Genomic DNA, 11,574 nt, shown 5'->3' on the forward strand with positions numbered 1-11,574 from the left:
TTCTTCCCGTCCTTCCCCCCAGTCTCTTGACCCTCCACGCCACCTGTCTGTCCAGGCTGATATCCATCATCTCCCAGCAATCTTCGTGTTGTTCGCTCCCGTTCCTCTTCTCCTGCTGAGACCATAGAGTCTCGCCCGGTACGTTGTTACTGGAACGCCTGTCTCTTAGAAACGTAAGCCTGGCTCCTCTCCTTCTTCCTCTCCGGCGGGTAAGGTGGTTTCACTTTCTTCCTCGCCCCCTCCCTCTGACTGTCACTACATCCCTTCCCATTTCAGTAGTCGAAGCCCCTGTCTCTGATATGGAGGTTTCTTCTGCCCCCGATTCCCTCTTTGTTGCTGCCCTTCCTGAGGTGCACTCCCTGATTTCTGCCCCCCCTCCTCCTCCAGCTGTCCTTGCCTGCCCCTCTCAGTTGTCCCCTCCTCCTCCGGACCCCGTCAGTCCGCCTCTGGTCTGTTCTCTCGCCCCCTTCCCTCTCTCCTTCCCTCTCTCCTTACTAAGTTTACCCATGCCCCCTAACCCTGATTTTGCCGATCCTGACCCTGCTCCTGACCCTGATCCTGAGATCCTTTAGTAAACTGTGTTCCTCTTTCCCTTAATTTCTTTCTTGTTCTGTTACTGTCCTTTCTCTTTGATAATGTCTATTCTTCAGTGGAATATTCGTGGATTTTATGCCAACTTCCATGAACTCCAACTTCTAATTACACAGTTTTCACCACTTTGTGTTTGTCTCCAGGAACGAGCTTGGTGCTCGTCCTGGTCACTTTCCTGGTTATTCCTTTCTCTCCCCCCGCCCCCCCAGCTCTTGCTGGGGCCCATAACTCTACTGCTCTCTTAATTCGTTCTGATATTCCCTTCGTCCCCTACTTCTTCCATCACCTATCCATTGTTCTGCTGCCCGTGTTTTTGTGGGTAAATGGTATACGGTCTGTTCCATTTATCTCCCTCCAAATGTTCCTCTTTCCCTTCCTGATCTTAAGCACCTCCTGGACTCCTTGCCAGAGCCGGTGTTCCTTTTGGGTGAATTCAACTGTCGACATTCCCTCTGGGGTGATGTTCTGACAAACACCCGAGGCCGTCTTCTCGAACCGTTCGTCCTCGCTTCATCTCCATCTCTTCTGAATTCTGGTGAGCCCACTCATGTGGACTCTCGAACTCGCACCCTTTCCTGTCTTGATCTTTCTCTCTGCTCGTCGTCCCTCTACTTAGATTTCACGTGGCAGGTTCTTGACGACCTCCATAACGGTGATCATTTTCCCATCCTCGTTTCCTTCTTCTCTTTCCACCCTCCCCTTTCCTTCCCTAGGTGGCAGTTTGCCAAAGCTGGCTGGTGCCTATTCACCCTCCGTGCTACTCTCTCTGACCTCTCCTCTCTGCCTCTTCCTCTCGCCGCCCTCTTTTTTTATGACAGTCTTCAACGCTGCCCTCAGCTCTATCCCTCGCTCTTCCTCCCGGGGCACACGAAGTGTTCCCTGGTGGAATGCGGACTGTGCCCGGGCTGTCTGCTGTAAGCGTGCAGCCTGGAAAAAACACCGGCGCCGGCAGACGGCTGAGTGTTTTATTCTGTTTCGGAAGGCAAGTGCGGTGGCCCGTAGGACCATTCGTACTGCTAAATGTGAGAGTTGGAAATCTTATGTTTCCACCATAGTGTCCGTTACTCCTCTACCGCAGATGTGGAAGAAGATCCGCAAGATTGCGGGCAAGTTCGTTCCAGATGTCTCGCTGGTTCTCCACCTCCGTGGGACTCGTGTGGCGGATCCAGTGAAGGTCGCGGCTGAACTGGGTTCCCACTTTTCTTGTTAGCTCTGGTTCTCATCTTCGTCACTCCCTTCTTCGTAAGCGTGTTCTTGAATTTTCTCATTTAGATTTCCTCACCCTTCTCCGCCTTCCTTATAACGATCCTTTCTCTCTTTCTGAACTTGGGTCTGCCCTGGCCCTCTGCGGATCTACGGCACCGGGCTCGGATGACGTTCATTATGAGATGCTTCGCCATCTCCCTCCGTGCACGTCTCAGTATTTACCGAGTCTGTATAACCAGATGTGGGAGTCGTCGTCCGTCCCTGAGGACTGGCTCGATGCTGTTGTCGTCCCTGTTCGCAAACCGGGGTCTCTGGTTCCCCTAAGGACTTTCGCCCTATTGCCCTCACAAGTTGTGTGTGCAAACACTCTTGAACGTATGGTTAACGTTCGTCTGATGTGGTGGTTCCTGGAACACCATCACCACCTCTCCCCTTCTCAATTTGGTTTCCGCAAGTGCCGCAGCACGACAGATGTCCTGGTGAACTTGGAGGTCTATATTCGTACTGCTTTTGCTGCAAAGACCTCCGTTGCTGCCGTCTTTTTTGACCTGGAAAAGGCTTACGACACCACTTGGCGATATCATATTCTATCTCAACTTCATTCTTTTGGCCTTTGTGGTCATCTCCCTCTCTTTCTCTGCAGCTTCCTCTCTCGTCGTTCCTTTCGGGTGCGCCTTGGCACCGCGCGCTTTGCCTCTTTTCAGCAATACGAAGGTGTGCCCCAGGGTAGTGTTCTGAGCACTACTATTTTTCTGGTTGCCCTCAATGGTCTTCTTTCCTCTCTTCCTTCTGGTGTCTTCTCCGCTCTCTATGTCGATGATCTCACCCTTTGCTGTCAGGGTGATGATTCGCCTCTCCTTCAGCGCCGGCTTCAACTTGCAATTGATGCCGTGTCGTCTTGGGGCCACCGATCATGGCTTCAAGTTCTCTACTTCTAAGACTTGTGCCATGACCTTTACGCGGAAACGGGTCGTTCTTCGTCCCTCTTTGTCACTTTGTACTCAAGGGGATGACCATAAAGATTCCGCAAAGCTTTTGGGGTTATTCCTTGACACTCGTTTGTCTTGGTGTCCCCATGTGTGTTACCTCCGTGTTGAGTGCTCTAAGGCCCTTACCCTCCATCGGGTCTTGTCCCATACTTCTTGGGGGGCAGATAGGCGTGCACTCCTTGCTTTACATTCCTCTCTCGTCCTGTCCAAGCTCGATTATGGTTGCCCTGCTTACTCATCTGCTTCTACTCTTCGCTGTCTTGATGCTTTGCACCATACTGGGTTGCGCCTCAGTTCTGGTGCCTTTCGTTAGACTCCCGTCCTTAGCTTGTATGTTGACAGTGGCTTCCTGTCTCTCCAAGACCGCCGTGATCGCTACTGTCTTCGCTATCTTGCGCGGTCCTTAAAACATCCTTCCTCTCGCCTCTGTCGTGCTTTAACTTTTACCCCTCCTGCGGTTCCTGTTCGTCTTCGCCACCTCCCTCTTTCTGTCCGGTTATCTCGCCTACAGGATTCTTTCCGTTCATATTTTTAATGTTTCCCCTGGTGTTGTTCGTTCTTTGCTCCCATGGAGAGTCCCTCTTCTGCGGTTTTGTAGTTCCTTGACCCGTATCACTAAAGCTTTTACCCCTCCTTCGGTTCTAAAACGCCTTTTCCTTGAGCACTTTTCTTCTCACTCCCGCTCTATTTCTGTCTTCACCGATGGGTCTAAGTCTGCTGACGGTGTTGGCTACTCTGTTGTTTTTCCTGATTGCTCTTATGTGTCGCTTACCTCCGGAGACTAGCATCTTTACAGCAGAGCTTTATGCTATTCTCTGTTCTTCGTCTCCTGCTTTCTCGTTGTCAGTCTTCCTGTTACACCTGATATGAGTGGGGCTTCTATGGGGTACTGGTACTATTAAGGGGTATAGGTAGTTAGAAGACAAGAGTATCAAATATGGGAGAAGAGATACTCTGTAATTCATGTACTTATTTATTAACCCGTTAACAACCCCCCCATATACACTCACACCAATAACAATAATAATAATAACTTTACCACACTATCTTACGTTAAAAGCCTTGGTCCACATAGGCAGGATACAAGGTTTACACTAATAACAAGCTAGGGTAAAGTACTACTGGATAAGCCCTGAAGCTGGATGCAGCTTAGGGTAGTGAGACCACGTGGGACCCTAATACAAAACACAACACTTAGGGTAAACAAAACACTGGCAAATACTAACCCCAGGTCTCACCAATAGTTACTACCAGAGTAGGCACACTTACACCATATAATACTTAACTTAAGGGTACAGGAACTTCAGGTAAGGGAAATAAGTAAGAGGAGAAGGAAGGAGAGTAGGGATACAGCCACAGAGTAGGTCTTAACCTCACGCCACCAGCCAAGAGAAGACCGAGCTCCTCGCGACCACCTGGCCTCCCTCATGTCGTGGTGCCGGAAGGAGCCTAATTGATCGTGCAGCTAAGCACATTAAAGATCTTCCCCTATGCAACGTATTGTTACTTTATGAATGATTAGAAAGTATTAGTAAGCAAAGTTGGTGCCTATGTTATTATTTAATAATCAACCCCCAGCTCAGTCTTTAAATGCTCTTTGAGAAACAATAATAGTCTTACGTCTGGCAGGGAAGATACAAACAATTTCCATTCGAAATGCGCCAACTGTACTACTTAGGAAGTTTAATAGCTCAATTTTGACCTCTGGTTTCCACTAGAGAACCCAGGGTCGTAACACTTCCTTTGTAGTTGTTGACTCTCATAGTGGCCTGATGGCTCTCGGGTCCTTTAATCCGGTTCATCCAGTAGTTGTCGAGATCCAGCATTGGCTGTTTCTTGTTCACAGTAAATTTAAGTCGGTTGAGTTTTGTTGGGTTCCCAGCCATATTGGTGTGTCTTTAAATGAGCGTGCGGATGCTGCTGGCAAGGAAGCTGTCCGCTTTTGTCCCGTCTCTCGTAAAGGTATTCCATATTCCGACTTTTACCCGGTTATCCATTCCTCAGTCCTTACTCGTTGGCAGGCTTCTTGGTCGTCTGTTACTGGTAACAAACTACGTACTCTTAAATGTTGTGTTTCCTCGTGGCCATCCTCCTACCACCGTAACCGGCGATGGGAAACAGCTCTGGCGAGGTTGCGTATTGGCCATACTAGCTTAACCCATGGTCACTTGATGGAGCGCCGCCCAGCTCCTTATTGTCCTAGTTGCATTGTCCCTCTTACGGTCGTGCATGTCCTTCTTGAGTGTCTGCCTTCCAGGACGAGCGTATGTCTTGCTTTCCGACCGCCCCTCGCGGTCACCTGTCCCTCAATAGAATTCTTGGTGACTCGAATACTTTTGATATCGTTCGCCTTATGCGTTTTTGTTCTTGTATTGGCATCCTTGGTGATATTTAGCACCCTCTGATTATTCTGCGCATTTGATGGTGCTACATAGCCTTCCCGGTTTGGTGCCTTCTTTTGATAATTACTTACTTATGCATAGATTTGTAAAGGGACCTATGAGCTTGTTATAGAATGGTGGGCTTGCTATGGGGGATCTAATATTAAATGGAAGAGGGGCAGTAGTTAGCATTAAGGGTTATCAAATATGGGAGATCTCAAAGGCCCGGCCCCCACTATATAGAAATATATAGAAATAACCTTGTAGTGGCTTATTACAGCAATAGCCTAGAGGTTGATCAAGGATCTCCTACACAGGAATACAGGAATTACGTTTGGCAGGGAAGATAGAAACAAGTGCACCTCGTGATGCGTTTCCCTACTATAAGGCAGTTTATTTAGCTCATTTTTGACCTCCTGGTTTCCAGTGAGGAACCCAGGGTCGTAACAGACCTCACTGTGGAATTGCATGTCAAAGGTATTCCTTTAATATTTATCAGTTAGGAGATAGTGAAGATATGTGCCATTATTGCAGGAGTGTACTGTCAGCATCACATTTTCATTATTGTATTAGTTGATTTGTAATGTACAAGTTGGGATTTAGTAATTTAGTTTTGATAAGTCTGAAACAGCAGACTAATAGAACACATTAAATAATATACGCAAACATAGTAGTGTTAATAACCTTTAGTAATGTTGAACAGTTGTGTACACAGTAATAAGTGTATGGTTTGATACTTTGAGTTACGACCAAGATTGTAATACATAGTTTTATGTTTTGGATATTTACATAGACTGTAGGCCTTCATTTTTAGTGAAATCTCCTGGCATATGGTTCAGTAAATATTTTTTTAAAATACATAAATAAATAAAATAAAATAAAATAAAAATAAAATAAAATATTAGAATATATCTAGAACATATATATATATTTTAGATGCATATCTAGGATGCATCTAGATTATCCGATATACATATCCAGATTATATATTATAGATATATAATGTAGAATATATATCTAGAATAATTGTAGGATATTTATATGTATATAGTTAGGATAATTATTGTAGATGAATAATTATCCTAGCTCTATACCTGTGTGTGTGTGTGTGTAATATATACATATAATATAAATAAATGAAAACTCGCACCATTGACCGGACATAAGGAAGTGATAGCCGAAGCTATTTGAACCACTTCCCCGCCGGCACTCTGATGGTAATCTTGGGCATAGCATTTTATCAAAGCAACTCATTCTTTGGGGCACACGTGAGGAACACAAATGCGAACAAGCGTGAATGGTCCCCAGGACTATATGCAATTGAAAACTCGGTTGCATATAGTCCAGGGGCGAGGTAACATGTCCTGGGCTGACATTGGGAAGAGGGTCGTGGCTGGACACTACCTCGTGACTATTCCTGGACCTAGTCGGGCATGTGTCGCTTTGGGTCGGTGGCTGGAGCCCGTTGTATGGACTTTGAGTTGAACGCAGCGCGTACTAGTGGCTTTACAAGAGCGCAATTACTGTACCATGCTATGTATTCTCACAAACGCAATGTACCTTCTTGTATATAAATAAATAAATAAATAAATGTGAGCACGAAGCGTCTTGCTGGTTGTGGGTGTTTGCGTATTTTGCTGTCTGAAGAGAAGAGAGAAGCCTAGCCAAGTGGCAGAAGTTAGGCTCAGCTAACGTACAAATCTCCTAGCAAAATTATTCAGTATTGTAAATATGAAATGACATTGAATAAAATATAGAATAATCTTAACCCAAAAATGTAGAATATTGAATAATGCTTATTAGTGCAGAATAATTTAGAATATTGAATAATAATCTATATTATTCAATAATATTGATCCATATTATTTAATAACATTCAATATTATTGAATAATAATGGATATTAATGAATAATATTGGATGTTATTGAACAATATTTGATATTGAATAATATCTGATAATAATGAAAAATAATCTATAATGAATAAATATGGATATTTAATAATCAATATTATTGAATAATAATACTAATAATGTATATTATTCAATACTATTGAATAATAATATTATTGAAGAATATGAATACTGAACAATGTTCAATACAAGCTGTACGTGGCAACGCGTTGCTGAGCGACAACTTCCTACTTGGGCGGAGTATGAGTATTTATTACTCGTATGGTCGCTCTAAATAAACATTTGATTTGATTTGTCCCCCAATCTTCCCCACCATTCCCCCCTCGCCCGTCTCCTCGGCCTCCCAACCATTCCCCACTCCCTCGTCCGATGTGTTCCAAAATGGTCTGATGTTCCCATGATAAAATTTGGAACATGAAGTGATCTGATGTTCCCATCAGTGAAATATATGAATTGCAGTTAAAAAATGGAATGAAACTATGGGAAAAAAATATACTCCAGAAATGATGGGTGTGGTAAACAACACAGCTCAATTCCAACGCAAATCACACCAAATAATGAAATCCAAATGGAAGTAAATCATAATGTATGAGAAATCAAATTATCATTGCAATCAGAAACATTGAAATGGAATTTTAACATATTTAGTATAGCATGTGTGCTGCTTTGACATGCAACAGATGGTAGTGTTTTGAAGAAAAGCATAGTTTTACCTGTCACAGGTGTGGTATGTATATAGTAGGTATATAAAAAAAGACGCGCTTATTCAAAGGCAACGTGTTGTTTTTTTTTTCAGGGATATTCGTGCGTGGGGCCTAAGCCTCTGGCTGGCCCACTAAGTGTTGCTTGTTTGTTTTACTTGGGCGGAGTATGAGTATTTATTACTCGTATGGTCGCTTCAGTAAGATTTTGGCATATGTGTTTAACAACTTCTTATGCTCTGTTGAATCTAAGTTGAAATCTTAATTGGTTTGTAACTGTGCACTGTGTTAGATAATGTTCCAGTGGTCTGTCGGGCATTTTTCCAGAGTGTTGACATTTCCTCTCATCTTCCGGAACCTATAAGCCTATTTCCCATGCACATGGGTATCCAAGCCTGATGCGATGTAAGTGCACTTCTGTTGCTCTACGGCTCCCTTTCATCAAAGTAAGTTGTTCGTAGTTGCTTGAATTCTTGTACCAACCCGCAGTTCCTGATGTTGCAAGTGCTGTGTTGTGGTCACTGTACATCTTTTGCATTGCTCTGTTTCTAATTACTTTCTTAATGTGTGATAGACTGTGTGGTATGTAAATGTCGACATTTCTTCTCTTAGTTGCAAGTTTTGCAGCTTCGTCTGCAATGTCATTTCCTATTATTCCCACATGACTTGGCACCCAGTTGATAAGTACCCGTCGGCCTTGTCGTTTGAGTGTTTGCATTAATGCAATGACATTTGTGAGCAGATGTATGTTATCACATATGTGTTCTTGTTGCAAGGTTCCAATGGCGGTTCTCGAATCTGTATGTATGATAACATGTCGGTGTTCAGCAAGAGCATGTTCCAAAGCCCTTTGAATGGCTAGCATCTCTTTCTAAAGTCGAACACCCATTTGAGAGCCTCCAAGTATTTACAGAGTTTCCTGCTTTAACTGCAGCTCCGGTTTCTTGTCCCTGGTGGTCTACTGATCCATCTGTGAAGTAAGTGAAGCTGTCGGATGCCAAGTTTGCTTCTATATGCATCTGTGCAATGTTACGTAGCAGATGAGGATTTGTCTAGTTCTTCTTTCCTTCAAGAACCATAATCTTAGTCTGCTGGCGGAGATTCCCAAGGGGCTTGCATAACAAAGTCTGCATGTATTTCGTCGACACCCTTCTCAGTGACTGTGTTTGTTATATCGAATGTATTGGTGTTTATCGCACAATGGGTGCACCTGTTACTATTGGAGGCTCTTCTGTCCAGAGTTAGTGCTCCAGTGATTATATCTTTAAGTGAAGTGATTGTAGGTCTAGTCAATATCTTGGTCAATATAATGAGAGCAATCACAGGGCCCCGTCTAGGAGCGGGACACAGTGTTAAGAATGTTTTACATACACGCCGTTCGTTCCCTAGTTGATTATGCAGCGCCTGCCTTACTCACTCTTTCTCCTGGTCATTGGGCAAACGTTGAGGTTATTGAAAACGATGCAATGCGAGTCATAACAGGAGCTCCCAGATGGACTAAAATACTGAACCTAAGACTAGAAACCAAGCTAACGTCGATTGAAATAAGGGTAAAAGGGATCGCTGCGTGCATGCTGAAGGCAACGTTGTGTCAACAAATCAAGGCAATCGGTACAGAAGTGAAGTTGAATAGCGGTTATGCACAAACGAACATTTCCATGTATATAGATTGAAGAATTGAATATTGAAGAAAATAGTAGGATTTGTAATTTTAGTCGAATGTTTAGGTGATTCCTATTGGGATTTTTAGTGAGATTCCTAGTAGGATTTATAGGCGATTTTTAGTAGGAATCCTAATAGTTTATCTAGTATGATTTGTAGTAGGATTTAGAGAGATTTGTAGGGGATTCTTAGGAATCCAAGTAGGAATTGTAGATGATTTCTAGTGGATTCCTAGTAGGATTTGTATTGGATTGTTAGTAGGATTGCTTGTATGATTTCTAGTATGATTTGTATTAAAATTTAGAGGTTATTTTTGAGTATGATTTTTATGGGATTGCTAGTAGGATTTGAATGTTAATTTATATTAGGGTTTCTAGTAGGATTTCTTAGGGAATTTTTAGTAGGAATTATAGGGTCATTTCTAATAGGATTTTTAGCGGAATTTGTAGTAGAAAATCTTCCACTGTACTTGTATTTACAATACAGTACAATAGTTTGTATTGTACTGTACTCTGTATTGTACTTTAGTTTCCTGTAATGTATTATACTGTACTGATCTGCACTATGCTGTACTCTAGTATACTTGACTGTACTGAAATGTACTGTATTGTATCCTGTACTGCAGTGTCCTATACTGTATTGTACTATACTGTACTGAACGGTAGTGTACTGTATTATAGGGTAGTGTACTATAATGTTGTGTACTGCAACGTACTGTATTGTAGCCTGCACTGTTCCTATGTTTTGTACCCTATATTTTACGGTACTGTATCTAACCTTACCTAGCTAGGTAAAGTTAGATACAGACTGGACTAGGCTAGCTTACCCTAGCCTAGTCCACTGTAGAGTAGCTTGCTTAGCTTAGCTTAACATTTCATAATATAGCGCCATTCACAGAAAAAAAGACAGTTCAAATGAATAAATTGTAACGTACAAGATCTTTATTAATCGAAATGACTGATGACTTTGCATGAATGTGTAAAACAATATTTGATTGCATGTTAAATCTAATCGTTTATTACTAGTGGCAGTGTGCATCTATGGCTTAAATCACGTATATAAATATACATTGGTGTTGTTTAGAGAAGAAAATGAAGGGTTGGTAAGGTAATAATGCAATAGCAAGTTCAAGTATGTTTATTGAGACAAGAAAAAATACATCTGAAAGGGATAGAGTAGCTTAGGCTATTTCTACCGCCCCTCTACTTCAAGTCCCTCAAGGGGCGCACAAATTCAGTGAGTACAGATACACAAATCACAATACAACATTTAACATTGCAGATAACAATGGTGGTTAGTGATACTCGCGTCAGGTGGCATAAACCGCCATTGCAGCAATCTCCTCTCATGTGCTTGTGCCTCTCCCTTTGTGCGTAGCTTTGCCGTGAGGCATATTAGTTTCTAGTGCTTGGCGTCACTCGTTTCAGCTTGACATTTCGCCTTTCCTGGCTTTGCGATTCACCCTTCACGGGTACGCCGGGTCGCATCCGATCCCACGATCGTCGTCGCCCCTAACTCAACAACAACAATATCCCGTCTCCCCATCTCACGTGAAAATTGTGCTTATTACGCGTTGTTTCATTCCAGAAACAGTCATTTAAGTAGAAAAAATGATAATGGTGATGCCGTTTGTACATTTGAAAGACAAGTAACGAACTGTGAGTGTACTGTTCTGTCCTATACTGTACTGCTGTGTAGTGCATTGTACTTACTGTTTTGTACTGCACTCTACCGTACTGTATTATACTGTACTATTCTGTAACATACGGTACTGTACTTTTGTGTAGTATACAGTAGTGTAGTGGACTGGCGTGTACGGTTGTTTACTGGACTGTAGGGTTCTGTACCTTGTAGTGTACTGTACAGTTATGTAGGGTACTGTACTCCACTTTACTGTAGTGTACTATACGGTACTGTACTGTTCTCTATTGTACTGTGCCCTTGGGTGTTCTGTATCATACTGTATTGTAATGTATAGTGCTGTACTGTAATGTATAGTACTGTACCGTACGGAAGTGTACTGTACGGTACTGTACTAGACTGTAGTGTGTTGTAGTGTACTTACAGCTTGAATAAGTATGATTATTATTTAATCATTATAATAATAAATAATCCAACGTCATCATTTGTG

The sequence above is a fragment of the Procambarus clarkii genome, chromosome 64 (genome assembly GCF_040958095.1).
Source record: "Procambarus clarkii isolate CNS0578487 chromosome 64, FALCON_Pclarkii_2.0, whole genome shotgun sequence".
Taxonomy (NCBI): domain Eukaryota; kingdom Metazoa; phylum Arthropoda; class Malacostraca; order Decapoda; family Cambaridae; genus Procambarus; species Procambarus clarkii.